The sequence below is a fragment of the Ursus americanus genome, chromosome 5 (assembly GCF_024610735.1).
Source record: "Ursus americanus isolate L20-20 chromosome 5, mUrsAme1.1.p, whole genome shotgun sequence".
Taxonomy (NCBI): domain Eukaryota; kingdom Metazoa; phylum Chordata; class Mammalia; order Carnivora; family Ursidae; genus Ursus; species Ursus americanus.
In genome coordinates this window covers 32,952,333-32,968,781 of record NC_142131.1, presented here as the reverse complement: position 1 = coordinate 32,968,781, position 16,449 = coordinate 32,952,333, and the positions used below count along the sequence as shown (strand labels likewise).

General features: G+C 44.5%; 1 long non-coding RNA gene across 1 annotated transcript in view; it reads right to left on the bottom strand.

Moving 5' to 3' along the window:
• The window catches only part of LOC123800188 (uncharacterized), a 39,726-nt gene extending 27,347 nt beyond the window's left edge, over positions 1-12,379 (bottom strand). The window contains exons 1-3 of the long non-coding RNA XR_006781857.2: positions 11,536-12,379; positions 8,753-8,878; positions 2,789-2,914 (exon numbers count right to left, since the gene is read on the bottom strand). This is a non-coding gene — a long non-coding RNA (uncharacterized LOC123800188). The remainder of the gene's footprint in view (positions 1-2,788; positions 2,915-8,752; positions 8,879-11,535) is intronic.
• Positions 12,380-16,449: the final 4,070 nt, after the last annotated feature.

Genomic DNA, 16,449 nt, shown 5'->3' with positions numbered 1-16,449 from the left:
CCTGACGCATCTGAACCGAAACTCCGCTACAGTTATGGCTACAGAGCCCAACACAAACGCAAATGGCCCAGGAAAAGGGGGGTGGGGCTGAGGCTATCAAAAATCAAACAGCGTTTTTGTGTGTGTGTGTGTTTTTTAACCTAGTAGACATTAAATTGCTTCATAAAATATTTCGTCTGCTAAAAAAATTTATTCTAAAATGAATTGCACTATGTTTCACTAATTATATTTATTTTGAAATTTCAGATAACCCTTATAGACTAGACCATGTACAATTTTTATATTCATTAAAACTACACCTGGGGGGCCCCTGGGGGGCTCAGTCGGTTATGCAGCTGACTTGGCTTAGGTCGTGCGAATGGGGTCCTGGGATTGAGCCCCTCCTTGGGCTCTGCACTAGGCAGGGAGTCTGTTTCTCTCTCTCTCTCCCTCTGCTCCTCCCCCTGCTACTGCTCTCTCTCTCTTTCTCAAATAAATAAAATCTTAAAAAACAAACTACACCTGGGTTCAAAAGGATTGTGAGACATTTGCTGTTATGACCTTAATAAACCATGGTAGTAGAAAAACCAGAAAGCACCAAGAGGGGGAAACCACTAAAATGTAAGCCAGTGGTATTTACAAAGTGGTCCTGAAAAGAAAGTCTTTGTCTTCCTCCTCCTTTCCTCATCCTGTTGGCAAACTGTGTTCAAGTGAGGAGAGAGCGCTTGGATCAGTCCACTGCCTGGTCCTTCCTACTATGAGCCAGGAAAACAGGGTCCTGATTATAGCTTGGTCTTGTTCACCCTGGGTGAACACACGGCTGGTCACACTGGGCAGAGAGCACCATCTGAGTGTGGCAGCACCACCAAATAGGACGGCCCTACTCCTGGAACCTGGAACCCAGTGTTCCCAAGGCGTGGCTCTGTGGGTTGCTCCTTTATGCTAGGACTCCAGGGCCTTCCAGCTCCTCAGCGTCTGCTTTTCTAGCTTGGCAGTGGCCCAGGCTCCTGATTTTTCACTTTCCTTTCTCCTGGCTTCTTTTCTGGCAGTTTGGCTGATTCATTAACATCTCCATCAGAGGGTGGGCAGGAGAATAGGGAGCTTGAAACTCCACTCAGCTTTTCTTAATGGTGCTTCTAGTGCTGTGCTTGGTGGGAAAAGAGCCATACTGTTGGCTAAAATGAGATTTTGGGATTATCTGTGGATTTAATCTGGTCTTCTCACATCTACCATTTCCACAAATAATTAGAGATTACTAGATACATTCAGAAGTTGCATTAGCCTTAAAGAATCTGGAGAAAATCTAAATAGGCTTAAATACCATCTTGGAGTCCAGAATGTTAAGCTCTATGCTCCAAATAATTAACATTTTTAAGGCCTTCCCCCCTGCCCCCAGGACCCCGTGGTTAAAATCACTACTAGGTAACAATTTACTGAACACACTTTAAATATAAATATTTTGCAGGAAGGGTGAGCAGAGTAGAGAAGCAGTAAATGCACTACTGTTGCATAAAGAGAAAACGGGCCAGGCAGTTTTGGCTATTTGAAACTTCTCTATCATCCGAACATATATTCTGATGTGGGAAGTCTGAGAGGATTTTTGTTATTAACCTATGTGGGAGACAGGCAGGTGGAGGATGATTTGTAGAGCCATGCCCTCTCTGTGGGCACGAGAGTGCCACCCCTGCTCCTGGAGAACACCCTGGGCACAGGGTGTCCATCCAGAGCAGTGGGTGGTGCTCACAGAGGGAGCATGGCCCTTCCTCTGCCCTCAGAGGGCTCCTTCCAGAGAGCAGGAGTGGAGGCAATGGCATTCTTTTGATTTTTCTTTCCCAGTGGGAGTCCTACATTAGCACTGACATGAAAATGGCATCCTATTATTGCAGGATGGTGGAGAATATGGTAATAATAGTATCTTGTGCTTCTGAGTGTTTGACAGTTTTCAAAGCAATTTTGTATTTGTTCTCTTATTTGATCTTCATAATAACTGTGAGGTAAGGACGGGTATGATCATCTCCATTTCTTTCTGATGAGGAATTTAGCCACAGTCAGAAAGCTAGTAAAGAACAGAGTCGAATTAGAATCCAGCCTTTCTGACATGCCTTTCTGGCATACCATTAAAGTTGTGTACTAGGGGCGCCTGGGTGGCTCAGTTGGTTAAGCGTCTGCCCTCAGTTCAGGTCATGATCCCAGGGTCCTGGGAGCCTGCTTCTCTCTCTCCCTCTGCCCGCCTCTCTGACTGCTTGTGTTCTCTCTCTGTGTGTCAAATAAATAAATAAAATCTTTAAAAATAATAATAAAAAATAAAGTTCTGTACTAAAACATCATGGTTTCTTATGTGACTGCATTATCACGCCTGTTCTATGTTCATTAAATGCTCTATACTCAAGCATGCTAATTTTATACTGATTTAACTATGCAAATTATACTCATGAAAAAATTGTGTCATCTCTAACACTGTCTCCTTCGGAATACCACTATTGCAACTCTGCCCGTTAGTTGTATTTCCCCTCCTTAATAGTCAGCAAGGTGTTAATCTAGCCATGTGGGACAATTTCCCAAAGTCAATTAAATTGACTTTCAAAAATCACCCACTATTCACTTTATCCCGTGACTCTACTTTCCCATTACTAGAATCTGAGTGCATATTAAGATATTCCCCAAAGGAATGGGTCAAGATCACACCTTACCAAAAGCAAACAAACAAGCAAAAAACAAGCACAGATAAAATGTTTAGTATGCATAACAACCATAAATTTTATACCTATAGATATTTTTAGGAAGATTGATAAAAAATTCTCTGACGTACTCACGTGGCGATAGTCCGATTCATGCTCAAAAAAGCACTTCAGCTTTTTCCATCAACACCATTCATATGTTAGAACACTGACTCTGCAGGGGCCTCCCCAGAGATTTTCCTTAAATCTCCACCAGCCTGCGGGGAGAAAGAGTGGAGATATCACATAAATATCTGCATCGAGTTCTTGGATAGAGTTGCACAATGGCCATAGATGGTGAAAGGTAGATTTCCCCTTGTGACTATACTCTTGGAATATGTTAAATGCATATGTCTCCATTTCTGCTCTCAAGAAGCTGGTGTACAGCTGTTTGGTATTGGGGTGGTAGAAATGCTGTCTACAGTTTACATGACGTCTAATAGGCCTCTAGAATGTGCTTAAAAGGCAGTGTTCAGAATTAGGCCTCTAACCTTCTTTGACGTAATTGTCTTTCTTTGGAGTCACATCTTGAAGGAAAGGATGAAGATTTGGAAAGGGAATTAATTTTCTCAACCAGCCTTACTATTTTCCTTCTGTACTTTATAGTAATCCTTTAAACTAAAAAAAAAAATCAGCTAATTATGGATTTCTACCTGAATAATGTTGCCATTTGAGTGGCTGCATGTCACTGTTTCTGGTTTCTGACCCCCTGTCAGGCCAATTCTGCCTGATTTCACTCATGTGCTGCTGCTTTTTATAATCTGAACATTATTTCCACTCAAATGTTTCCAGCTTTACAGAAAACCTAAGAATCTGAAAGAGGGGGAAAAAAAACCTCTCATAACTATTACTTGGATAATTATCGCTGGGAGTTATTCTGATTTTTTCTGCAAAAAGGATACTATGAGAAGAACATTTGAAAAAAGTGAAAGGTTTTAGTTTGAAAGCTAAATTTTCTAACTTACATTTTAAAAATAGAGCTTAGGCAGTCTCTCTGGTAATTAAAATATGATTTCCCCTCTATTTTCTATGCTAAATAAACTCAACTATTAGAATATATTTTGAAATGTACAACTTTGAATGTAGGGCATTAAACAAAGAAGTTAAAAGGCTTTGAGGGGATTTTTAAAGATCCAGTTTCCTAATATGTAAAATGGACCCTGGAAAGACTTTATGGTGTTTAATATGTTTTTTCCCTATTTTCTAAATGCAATAATCTCTAACCGCCACTTGATCATTAGAGATTTATATTCACTATAATTTATGTCAACTTATATCTGGGATTCCTTTTTTTTTCTATAACGTTTGGCAGCAAACTGCTGGTGGAAACTAGAATGTTTCACATTAGCAGCCCTCTTAAATTATTTCTGTGAAATAATTTACTGTGGATTACAAATTCTTATATGGCATTTCAAGTTAATGATTAGACAGAGAGATATATCAAAAATATGATTAGTCACATATGTACCTGACTTTCATGGCTTTAACTCTATGTGTGTTTCACAAGAATTGTTTTTCAAAAAGATATTTCAGGGCTTATATATTTTTCCAACTAAAACCAACAGATTTTTAAAGGAAAAGAAAAAGAGATATACATGCTCTTATAAACTATCTCCTCTAATTCAATGGCTATAAAATTATTTTCTATTTCATAATGACCACTGACGGCATAGGTACTGCTGTGTGGTCTGAAACTATGAGAACTCACAGTGGTGAAGACTTCTTATAGCATGACTTGAAGTCAAGATGTAAAAATCCTAAGAAAACATGAGATTTTTAGTGAAAATTGTAATGTCGCTCTTTCATGCAAGGAATTAGTCATGAAGTGGTGTATCCCCAACAGAACACGAAATGAAACGAAACAGGGAGTGCCTCGTTCAGATCTCAGAATGAGCTACTTCCTAACTCATTTTCATTTTTCTACATAGTTATGGTTAAAGCTTTTAGAGATTTCTTTGTTCACTTTCATTTATCACCCAGGAAAGTAAGACTTAGAAGGGTGGCCATGAAAGTTGGGTTCAAATTTTATTTGCATGGAAGCAGCTCCCAAAACATCTCTTTTGTATCTCAGACAGATATTTTTCTCTTCCCTTCCTCTCTTTTTCTCTTTAACAGTGGTTCTCTTAACTCAACTATTTATGATTCATTTCATGAAAGGCTAGGTTTTCTCTGAGGGTACTATAACGTCTTACAGTGGTTTTAGAGACTAGCAGCAACAAGGAACTACTTTCTTTGGTGCTGTAAAATAAAGTCATGGTTAAGAGTCTACAACCTGCAATAAACGATTAAAAAAGGAATTTATGATGGCTGGTTATTATCCTCCTGAAATAATGTTGTTACAAGTCTGCCCTTGTCAGTCATCTGTAGGATCACGTGCTGGATCTCAAACAAAGGGAGGGTCTGGATCCACACTGAGGCTCATGGCAAATTACCCAAGGATGGGGATGGCCTGGCCTGATAGTCCCTATGCCCTTCATCACCTTTTCAAAGCAACAGAATAATAGCCACATGTGTATTTTATCCTGATTGCACTAAAAGGCACCTGTTTGTGAGGCTGAGTTTGAATTGCGATTTAGAAAAATATTTGCATGGCCGGTAACAGCAAATTATGTGGGAGTGCCCTGGGGACACTGGGGCGGCAGCAGGCAAGGCTTTTAGAAAGACGACTGGAAGCATCCTGCACACACTGAAAACTGCATGTCAACTCTTTTCCTTCTTTTTAACATTAATTTAAGTCTTGAGAAAAACTGCTTCTTCCTTTCCTCGCTCTGGAAGCACTTTCCTTCGCTAAAGCTGGGTCTATCTGGCAAGCTCCTTGTGAGTCCTCTTTGGCATAGGCAAGGAAGAGAGGAAGAGAGAGCACCCTAACATGCAGCTGGGGGGGGGGGGTGGAAGGAACAGGATTATTCACCAGAGGCTGGATTAGGCTAAGGCTCAGGGATCGGCACAGGTCTGCAGGCGTAGAATCTCCGCAGGTAGAGGGTTTGCCTCAGAGAGAGTCACAGAGAATGAAGAATGAGACCGTGTGCGGCGGGGGAAGGATGGGAGATGGTCTAACAGTGGATGAGGAGGAGGATTAAAGAGGAGGCAAAGGCCTGAAAATGGTTTGATTGATTTCCAAGAGCTGAAGTTTATTTCCAGGTTCTAAACCCTTATAATATAAATCATCATTTCCTGAAGTAATAGAATTTCACTGGTAAAGTAATGGCTTTCTTTATTTAAAAAAATTTTTTTATGGGGTGCTGGCAAACGTGAAAAAAAAAAACTCTCCAAGAGTTGGGTGGATGTTGCTTAATATTAAATGCTAAGGCAAAGAAAATTGGTTTTAAAATGAGAATAAGTGAGAATAAAAATGAAAAGCCAAGAACCATCACTTCTTAGACCTTCATTTAAAGAAGCATACTCTAACATACTATGCTGTTCATTACTTGTTTCAAAAAGTTATCAGAAGCATCTGTTCAGTATGTTTTGAAAGCCAACTTGCTTAGTTCTGTGAAGCAATGTCTGGGTTGGTGCCTATGGAAAACAGAATAGCACACACACGATTTTAATCTCATTATTTTGAAAACTTGGAAAAGCTGATTTTCTTATTTTGTGTAGTTAGATGAATGTTAACAATTTTTTTTAGGAAAAAATTATGTAGATTTAGAAAATTGAAAATCAAAATCTAGAATTGAAATCATCACTTAATATAAAGCTCTGATTTGTAATTGTCTCAATGTAAGTGACATCACTTTACCATTCCCTCATGGGATTAAAACTCAACCTCCAAAGAAAAACCTAAAATCCATGAAAATAGTGTTACAAAAATTTGGCAATTAAAGACCTAATAGAAATAAATATAATAAAAAAATACATGTCACTTGCCAAAGTAATGCTAATTTATATACTAGCAATCTGTTCAGCTTTTTTTTTTTTTTTAAGATTTTATTTATTTATTTGACAGAGACAGCCAGCAAGAGAGGGAACACAAGCAGCGGGAGTGGGAGAGGAAGAAGCAGGCTCCCAGCGGAGAAGCCTGATGTGGGGCTTGATTCCAGAACGCCGGGATCATGCCCTGAGCCGACGGCAGACGCTCAATGACTGCGCCACCCAGGCACCCCTGTTCAGCTTTTTTATACAAAATTTCAGAGCAGCCACTATCCACTAATATTTATGGAATGATGGCCTGTGTAGCAGTCCCTTGCCCTTCACTTAATCACCCAATAAATCCAAAGCTGGAATATTTTCAACAATATTCATCAGGGGTCACTTTTAAGTGACTGAAACTATCAATGATAGTCTGTTAAAAGACCATCTACTTCGGGGTGCCTGGGTGGCGCAGTCGTTAAGCGTCTGCCTTTGGCTCAGGGCACGATCCTGGCGTTCCGGGATCGAGCCCCACATCAGGCTTCTCCACTAGGAGCCTGCTTCTTCCTCTCCCACTCCCCCTGCTTGTGTTCCCTCTCTCGCTGGCTGTTTCTATCTCTGTCAAATAAATAAATAAAATCTTTTTTAAAAAAAAAAAAGACCATCTACTTCTGGTCAAAATGTTACTAGAGAAATCATCCCCCTTTGAAGTTCTATTATTAATTACATCTGCAATCATGCTGCCAAAATAAAGTGCCTTTAAGACATAGGAAGAGAATTTCTTAATTAAATGTAGAAGAAAAGCACAGACGATGATGTTCATTTTGTAACATGCTCTTATTCCATGATTTTTTGTAAAGAGCTGGAGCAAAAGAGAATCAAATAAGTGGCCGTCTGGTCAAAAGATGGAAACTGATATGTTTAGCCATTGAAAACTTATAAGAACTTGTCACTGTATTGGAAAAATAAAATCCAATAGAAAATACAGCTTTCTAAAATGTTTTTCTAATTATCACCTTGGCTCTCTGTGGTTCTGCAAATACAAATAAATAGAAAACTAATTTTTTCGTTTCTTCCCAACTCCCAGCTTAGCTACAAAACTCCTAAATGAAAACACAGTTTTCTGGTGTTGTCAAAGTCAGGAATGGTGAAGACCAGAGATGTAAGAATTCCAGGAAAGGCTGTGGAGGGGCGCAGAGGACTGTGGGAGCAATTAGGGGGTGTGCTGGAGAGTGTTCCTTTGTCTCAGACTGTCTATTTCTCACGTTGATCCACTTGCCACACTCTTTGCTATTTGAGAAAAGTGGAGCTGCTGATGTTGGTTCAATACCACAAGAAACGCTGAAATTGCTATCACCAGCATCACCATTGCTCCTTGGCAGCAAGAAATCGCTGAAGTGAGCAGTTGTTGAATCATAAAATGTTAGCGCTGGAGGGGACATTAACGTAGTCTCTCTGGGTGCAGTTTCCAGCTATGTAGGGGCTAAACTGGAAATAGAGTAACTCTTGACACAATCCACAGTTGTTTAATAAGGAAATATCACAAATTGCTTTAGCCAAGGGGTTATAGATTTTAACATATTTTGTAAGATTTACACCTAAATAGTTCATGGTTTTCCAAATCATAAATTAGAGTCCAGCTCCCTAGAGTTCCAAATTAAACATGGAGCACTTGTGTCCCATCTGAGCCACAGAGACCAGTGTTGTCCAAAAGAAATAGAATGTGAACCACACAGGACATTTAAAATTTTCTGGTAGCCATATTGCTTTATTAAAGAAGGGGGGAGAGACAAAGAGAGCGAGAGCACTAGTGGTGGAGGGCAGATGGAGAAGGAGTGAGAACCTGAAGCAGGTTCCACACCCAGCATGGAGCCTGACACGGGGCTCAATCTCACAACCCTGAGATGGTGACCTGAGCTGAAATCAAGAGTTGGACGCTCAACTGACTAAGCCACCCAAGCAGCCACGTTGTAAAAAGTAAAAGCTGAAATTAATTTTCATAATTGTGTATTGGTTATTTATTGCTGTGTAACAAATTACTCCAAAACTTAGCTTGAAACACACATTTATTATCTTATAGTTTTTGGGCATGAGTGGTTTAGCGGGATCATTTCTGGCTCAGGGTTTCTTCTTGGTTGGCAGTCAAGCTATTGGCCAGGCTACACTGACTGGGGCCAGAGGTTCTGCTTCCAAAAAGTGTTACTCACATGGCTGGCACTTGGTGCTGGCTGGTGGCTGGTGTGTCTCAGTTCTCCTCCACATGACTTCTCATCCTCCAGGGCCTCTCATCTCCATTTGGCATCTTCAGCATGGCCTTTACTGGTCACAGGGCTCTGAAATAGAGGAGAGGGAGCAAGCTAATGTGGGGAGAAGGAACACCCAAGATAGAAGCTGCATTTTGTAGATTTTGTAATCTCAACTTGGAAGTTATATTCTATCACTCCTGCCATATTTTGTTTGTTAGAATTGACCCATTAAGTCCAGCCTACATTCTTGGGGAGGGAATTACACATATAGGTTATTGGGAGTGATCTTAAAAGTAGTCTACCACAAATCAATTTTAATTACCCCAATATACCTAAAGTATTATTTATAGTATTATTATATAACCAATATTAAAATTATTAATGAGATATGTTATATTCTTTTTTTTATACTAAGTTTTCAAAATCTAATATTTTATACTTAAACTACATCTCAATTGGACAAGCCACATTCCAAGCACCAGTAGCCACATGTGGCTCATGGCTATGACAGCAGGGCACATATCTAGGTGCTCTGCAGCCCCCTAAAGACCCAGAGACTCTAACTAAGGAGAGCCTCTTCACGAGGAACTGAAAAATTTAAGTGATTTATCAGATCTGTATCAAGTGTTTACCACGTTCCAGGCATGGTGCTAAATATGGGGACCCCATATCAGTAAATCATCGTGCCTGCCCTAAAGGAACTCAGCCAAATAAGAAGTTAAATTCTAAATACAGATCAACCATTCTGGGTCCACCTCAGGGAACTCTAACCTGTGATGGGTCCTAGAAGGAAGCAGAACGCAGTCTCTCCCCATTTCTTGGGAAGGAGGATGACCCAGAGTCTTTTTGGCTCAGCTAAAACCTCCGACAATGACCGTATCCTTCAAGCTGGAGCCCATATGTTGGCCCGCAATCGGATTTGCCTTGGACATGGAGCAAATTAAATATTTGTTTAACTCAGAACGTTGTACTTTCCACTATTCTCCATAAGCAACACCTGTAGGGGAAGGGAGATATAGGGAGTACCCTAGCTATTTCAGGTTTCTTGGGTGCTGTGGAGGTACGTGTCATAGTTGCACCAAGCTTCATATCTGCGGCTAAATTTATATGGGAAAAAAGTCCTTAATATTCTTACCAGCTATGAATGGATTTAGCAAACAGGGAGCATTATTTTTAGTCTCTTCTCTGTCCTAACTCTGATAATGCAAATTTCTTTGCTTTTGCAGAATGTACATATGTATTTGACTTGAATATTTTCTCAGTTTATGTTCTGAAGAGTATTTGTGTTGTTATAAGCATAATTCTGTGCAGTCAAGACCTACCAGAGGAGCTTCCCATCTCCCAAATTAGCACTTAAATGCTATTTATTAATGGTGATATACCTGGCAGTCCAGTTAAAGAAGTCTGGGTTTCATTTGGGGGAAATGTAATATACTTTTCATTAGCAGAGGGGGAAAGCAGTTTTCTGAGTGGTTTTTCTACCAATGTAAAAAGTAGTCATTTATTTTCAAGTTAGAGGAAAATCCATGCCTGTCTCAATGGGAAGAAATCAGTTTCATTCAGATGGTGTCTGGGAAAATGGTCTTGAATATCTTCTTTCCTTATTTCTTGTCTTCATAAAAATATCGTTTAGAGAAAAAAACTGTGAAGACAGTTTCAAGTAAAGGACTACACATAAAATATGCCTTTCTTACACATAAAATTCATTTCCAAGTTTTTATCATATATATATATGTACATATATATATACATGTACATGTATATATATATATATACATACACACTGTTTCATCAAGGTTATAGTAGCTGTATCTTTAAAAATCAAATGTCTTTGTTCCACAGTGTGGATACACACACATACACACCTGATGACACATCTCATTTCTGTGCCTAATTATGTCATGATTTTAGTTGAGCTGCCATAGGCTAAGGCTCAACCATTCAACCTGGAAAAACATTCAGGCGGTCTGGAACATAGAAAAACCCCTAAAGCTGTTCAGTTGGAATTCGAAGGGTGAGAGTAAAGCTTCTGTTCTGTGTAAATCTGTCCAAATTTAGTGTTTTACAGTATCAGGCACTACTCTAGGAGCCAAGAACTGACTGGGCCTAAAGCCCCCCCCCCCCCCGCAAGAAGACAAACCCCATACCCTGAAGTCAGCTTACATTAGGGAAATAAATGAATTTTAAACATTCCACTGTAAATACAATGTATGCACACCATTTTTTTTTCCACAGGCAGAGTAGCTTCATCTAAAAGCACAGTGTGCTCCTGTTTTGGAGATTCTAAATAAAAGAAAATAGCATTTTAATTGGCCTATGGGAAGGCTGGCATGCTTAAGCAGAGCATATGTGATGGGGTCTACGACTATTTTTGCTGAGTTTTAGAATACAAATTTAAGCCCACAGTATACACTCCAGCAAATATATATGCATCTATCTATGCACAGAGTGATAGAGACAGCACGCAAGCTTATAACGTGCAGAGGGACAGTGGCAAAAATATCTCTCTTTTTTTTTCAATTATAGCTTTGGTTGAGATTTATCTAACATATCCCACAAAAGAAACATTTCATCGCTGTAGTAATGCAGGCAGTGTGAAGGATGGGGTGTGTGCAGCTCTTTGGAGAAAGAGCAGGACTCCTTTAGCCTTTTCCACCCGAATTTTGATTTGCTTCTTAGAAGTAGAAGCTGAGTTCATCAGCCAAAACGCTACGCTTGAGATTTGCTTTAAAACTGGAACTCACCCTATTTGGCCGGGGCAGGCGGCTGCCAGCTTGTCTCTGGGCTTCCAGTTCCCTGGAACGTTCGCGCGGCCTGTTTACCCGACCCGGTTTGGCGGGAAGCGGGGCTTCCCATCCTGGGAAAGATCTTGTATGCTGCCCTCTCTCCCAACCCCCAGGCCAACCGCGCAGCGCGAATCCCAAGAAGCGCGCCCTCGCTGGGGGCCTGGAGCACGCTGCGCCCGGCGCCTCCCCAGCGGGAGGCGGGAGCAGGCCCTGGCTCGCCCGCTCGGCTGGAAGTGCGGTCTTGACAGTGCGTCCTTCTCACCGAGACTCGTGGGGCACAAGAGCAACTGCAGCGGGTCCCTACCCGCGCTGGGAGACCGAGACTGCGGGGCGCGGCCTCCCGCGCCGTCCTCACAGCCCTCCGGCCGCTGGTCCGCGCTGCGCTCTCTGGCCGCGGGGTCAGAAGGGGAGGGGAGCCGGTCGTACCCCGGGCTCCTGGCTGGAGGCGCTCACGCCTGGGTCTCCCCACTCAGACCTTCGAGAAAGACTTTCTTTAAAAAGTCCTAAACTGGAGGACATTCGTGAATGGCGCTGTCTGTTCTCACTGCCCAAATGGCGCGTCCACGCGGACCCCACGCCTCGTAGCACTAGCCGGCTTCCACGAGGGCCGGAGAGGTTTGGTGGCCGCCCTAGCAGCGACTTGTGGAGCAAAACAGATCCTAGTTTCAAACCCCAAAGTGAACGTATCGTAAAGCTCAAGAAGGTTAGGCTTCCGGTCCTTCACTGTCCTGCACTGCCTCCCCCTTTTCAAGCCCGGGGAGGGGCGCTAGCAGTTCTGGACTCGGAACTGTGCTGGCTAAAGTTCTCCTCCCCCACCGTCAGAGCCCGGGCCCGCACTCCCCGCCGCGGCCCACCCGCCGGGCCGCCGCCCGCCGGGCCGAACCGCCCGCCCCCCGCACCGCGCTCCGAGGGCGCCCTGGAGGCGTAGCCAACGAGTAACTCCGAAACGCCAAGCGGACTCACGCGGGGCAGAAATTCAGACGTATTACGTCATTTTCACACCTCCTTTCTCGGATTGTCTCGCGTATTTTGAGCCCACCAGGGGAACGGGCCACACAGCGGCTTAAGCAAAAGTGTTACAATTATGAAGAAGGGTAGATTCGACGGAAGTTCTTATTGTCCTAAGCGTCATTTTTAGTTTCTTCGTATAATAATCTCATCTTTTGGCCAAGGTTCTGAAACTGAATATTAAATATCATAGCTTTTATATGTTGTTGAAACCAGTGTGGTGTGTTGAAGTATATGCAGTATTAAATCTCAAAACAAAACAATACCCCCAACCAAAGGCTTCTCTTTAGGGCAGCCTGATGAAGCAGCCGGAGAGAGAAAAGGGAGGATTTTGGAATCAACACGAGGGAGGCGGAAGGTCTCCCTTGCTGTCATCAGAATATTAAACACACCCACTTCTAGAACAAATAAATAAAGCATTGATTGACTCTAAACCTGAGGCCTTGCCTGAAAAAAAAATGTGATGGCAGTCTGCAAATTCAGAGTTTCACCCATTTCTATGCAAGGAAACGGCTCAGTACTTTGCAATCCAGGCTTTTAAATTTCCTGACTTGGGGGGGGGGAGCACTGTGGGAGGTGGGATAGGTCATCCTTACATGGCAAAGAAACACAATACCTTTCCTCATTTAGAATCTTCCCCAACTATTCTCTGGCTAAGGAAATTATCAGAAACCTACAATTACAAAAATTTAGAAGTCTACCTACAGTTTTAAACTGTATTTTGTATTTAATCCTCAACAGGCTGAGGGTATTTTAATAAAAAAATGAGAATAGATATTCAGCAAATAGCATTCTTTCTCTATTTGTTAGCAACGTTGCTCTTATAGGATTTTTCCAAAACCATAGGGGTGGAAGGAAATAGAGAAAGATGTGAGCAAGTGTGCATTTTGCTTGGGTCTGAAACTTTCTGATCTGAAATCTTTGTCTCCATCGCAGTCATGTCTAGAGTCAAAGCTGGCTGTGCTTGGCTTACAACCTGGGTTTCTGCTGTATGGACTCAGAACCACGAGTGAGCTTAACTGATCCCTGTAGGGTGGGTGCTAGGTCTAACGTCCCTGTGGAGAACCCAGGTGGCCACAGCCAGCCAGTGGGAAGTCCAGAGATCACCCCAGCCACTTCCCTCAGTCACAGGCCTAACCCGGAAAACATTTAACCTTGAGCTTTATTTCAAACACACAGTTTTCAAAAGCCAGGTCCTCTCCTCTAGACCAGCAGGCCCCAGCGCGTGTCCGCTGCTGCGTGGGGAGGGCCCGGCAGCTGGTAGATCCGTCTGGGCCACAGCTGCAGGGTCGGGAGCTCCTCTCAGACTCGGCTTCTTTCAGAAAACTCTTTTCTTGTCGGATGTGGTTTCCCTTTAATTAATCACTCATGCCCGCGTGTCCGCCGCGCAGCTTCCCCACTTGTCCTCCAGTCCCGCATATGATCCGTATTTGGAATCCGGAGCACAGGCTGAGCAACTGGGAGCAGCGTGGGTGTAGACTCCACAAGCGGCAGGGCTGCCAGCTGCCCCGAGAGACCCCAGTTCGTGGTACTCTATAAGACAGGCTTTCTGGAAGACCCACACCAGGTTCCCGGACTTTTAGCCCGTTGGCCACGCAGTTCCAAGCTTCGGCCTGGGTGGTCCAGGTGTTCCGGGTGGTCTAGAAGACCATATTTCCGTCAGGTTCTGTCCTGTCTCCACCTCCAACTCTCCCCCCCACCCCCGCCCCCGCCTTAGGAGCTGGCATCCCGCTGGCAGGAACCACCTTTTGCCCCCCAGTACCCATCCCACTCCTTCAAGGATCCCTCCAGGCCTGGCTTGGCCTTCTCTGGTACTGTGGCTTACTGGACTTCGCAAGAGAAACTGGCCAAGCTTCTAGAAAGTTCGGCTCCTGGAGTTTGTTGGCGGAGGCCTGTGCAGTCTCCTCTTCGGAAAGCCCCTGCCCCAAACCCCAACAACAAGGTAGTCTCAGGACTGTGAGCCCTGATGCAACGGGTAGACATTCAGTCCGTTTCCCTCATTGCATTTCATTCTGTTACTTCCAAGCCACAAAGGGAGGCCTCCTAAACACGGGGGTCAGCTTTAAGGGCGCAGTGGGTTGTGGCAAGGACCACCCCAGGCCTCGGGTGTCTCCAAATGTGGCTCTTGCCGCCCCATGCCAAGCAAAGTGGGATGGGATATTCCCGTTTGTGAGCGGTGGTGGGTCTCAAGAGACCGCGTGGGGCTCGGTGTGCAAACTTAGTAGAGTAACGACCGGGGTGCTGCTGCATCGATGCCTCAGGCATCTGGGGCGCCAAGTTCGGGCGCCAAGTTCTACCAACCAGCGGCAGGGCGCTGGGCGCGGGTTCAGCTGCCCCCACCCCGCCGCGGGCCTCCGGGCTGCAGCAGGCTTCCGAGGCCGCGGGTGCTGCGGTTGCGGGGGAGACAAGCCGCCTCTTCCCCGAGCGCCGGGAGGGCTGAGTGCGACAGCGGAGCCCCGCGCGTGGACTCCGCCCGGCCGGTCGCCTGCCCACCCGCGGCCCGGCTGGGCCGCGTTCCCAGCAGCCGGGAGCGCTTCCCCGCTCGGTCACGGATCCAGGCCGCTGGTCCAGCTGTCAAAACAGGGGGTGTCTCTTTCATTCTGGCTCACAAAGTCCCAAAGGGGAACAGGGGGCCTTAATGCTTGTGTTTGGACACAAGCAATTATCCCTAATTATTCTTTTTCTTTTGAGCCTGCCCGTCCCGCCGGCGAGCTCGCCGCGGAACGGGCCCCGTAATCCTCCCCGGTCGGCGGATCGCAGTGGGTTCTGTGCGGCCCGAAGCTCGGGCGCTTTCATGTCACTGCGGGTTTAGAGCTGATTCAAACTCATTGCGATGGGGGAATTAACCCCAGGGCCCGGGCTTTCAGGGGCCTCTGATAAGAGATTATACGTGTTGATGGCAAGCTTTTCTTGGCAAAATGTTTTCAAAGGGCTTGGAGTTGTTAAATCAAAGCGCCATTGAATTGCTCCGGACCGCCCCCTCCTCCTCCCCCTGCCCTTCCCCCTCTCCATCTCTTTTCCCTTCATCCCTCCGCCCTCCTACGCCGCCCCGGACTGCCCACGGTGAGTGGCCCAGCCCTCCCGGAGTTGCAAGACACTTTCCTTAGTAAGATTTTCCCTCCGTGCCTCACCATGTGAGGATTGTTTTTGTAGGTGCTCCTGCTGCTGGGCACGTTGGTACCCCCTTCCCTATCCTCTCCCTCCCCCAGCCCCCACACTTGCTCTGGTAAAGAAAACACATCCCAGATGAAAGACTTTTTTTTTTCCTTTCTTTTTTCTTTTTTTTCAAACGTACATGTGTTTTGTAGAAAACGGAGGTGACAGGGTGGGATAACGAGGAGTAAAGGAAGGGTGGTTTTCTTGCCTCCCCCCACCCCAAAGGTCAGCGCAGTCAGAGGGGTAGCCGTGGGGTTAAACAGTGTTTGGGCAGAGTTCAGATGTCCCGTGAATCTCACGGTCCTGCCCTGGGGGCGATCTGGGCCTGCCCAAAGGAAGAAAGCAAGTGTTGGGAGGACTGTGTGGATGTAAATTCTGCACTGTGGAAAGTCTCTTTATTCAGAGAATAGGGCCCAATTATAAATTACAAAGGCTTATTGGGTATTCTGAGGGGCCCTCCTAGGGTGCAGTGGGGAATGCAAAACTTAGGTAGGGACTGTAAAAGTCCTATAGGAGCTAGATAGACATCTCCCCTTGAAAAAAATAAGATATTAAAAAAAAAACAAGTGCCAGATAAGAAAGCTGTCTTCTCTGTCCTCTCCTTCCCACCTCCAATCTGTTCCATATTCCACACTCTATTGGTCACTTTCCACAGCTAGACTTCTTGGCCATCACCATCTTCATCCCCGCCTCATCCACCGCCCCTCC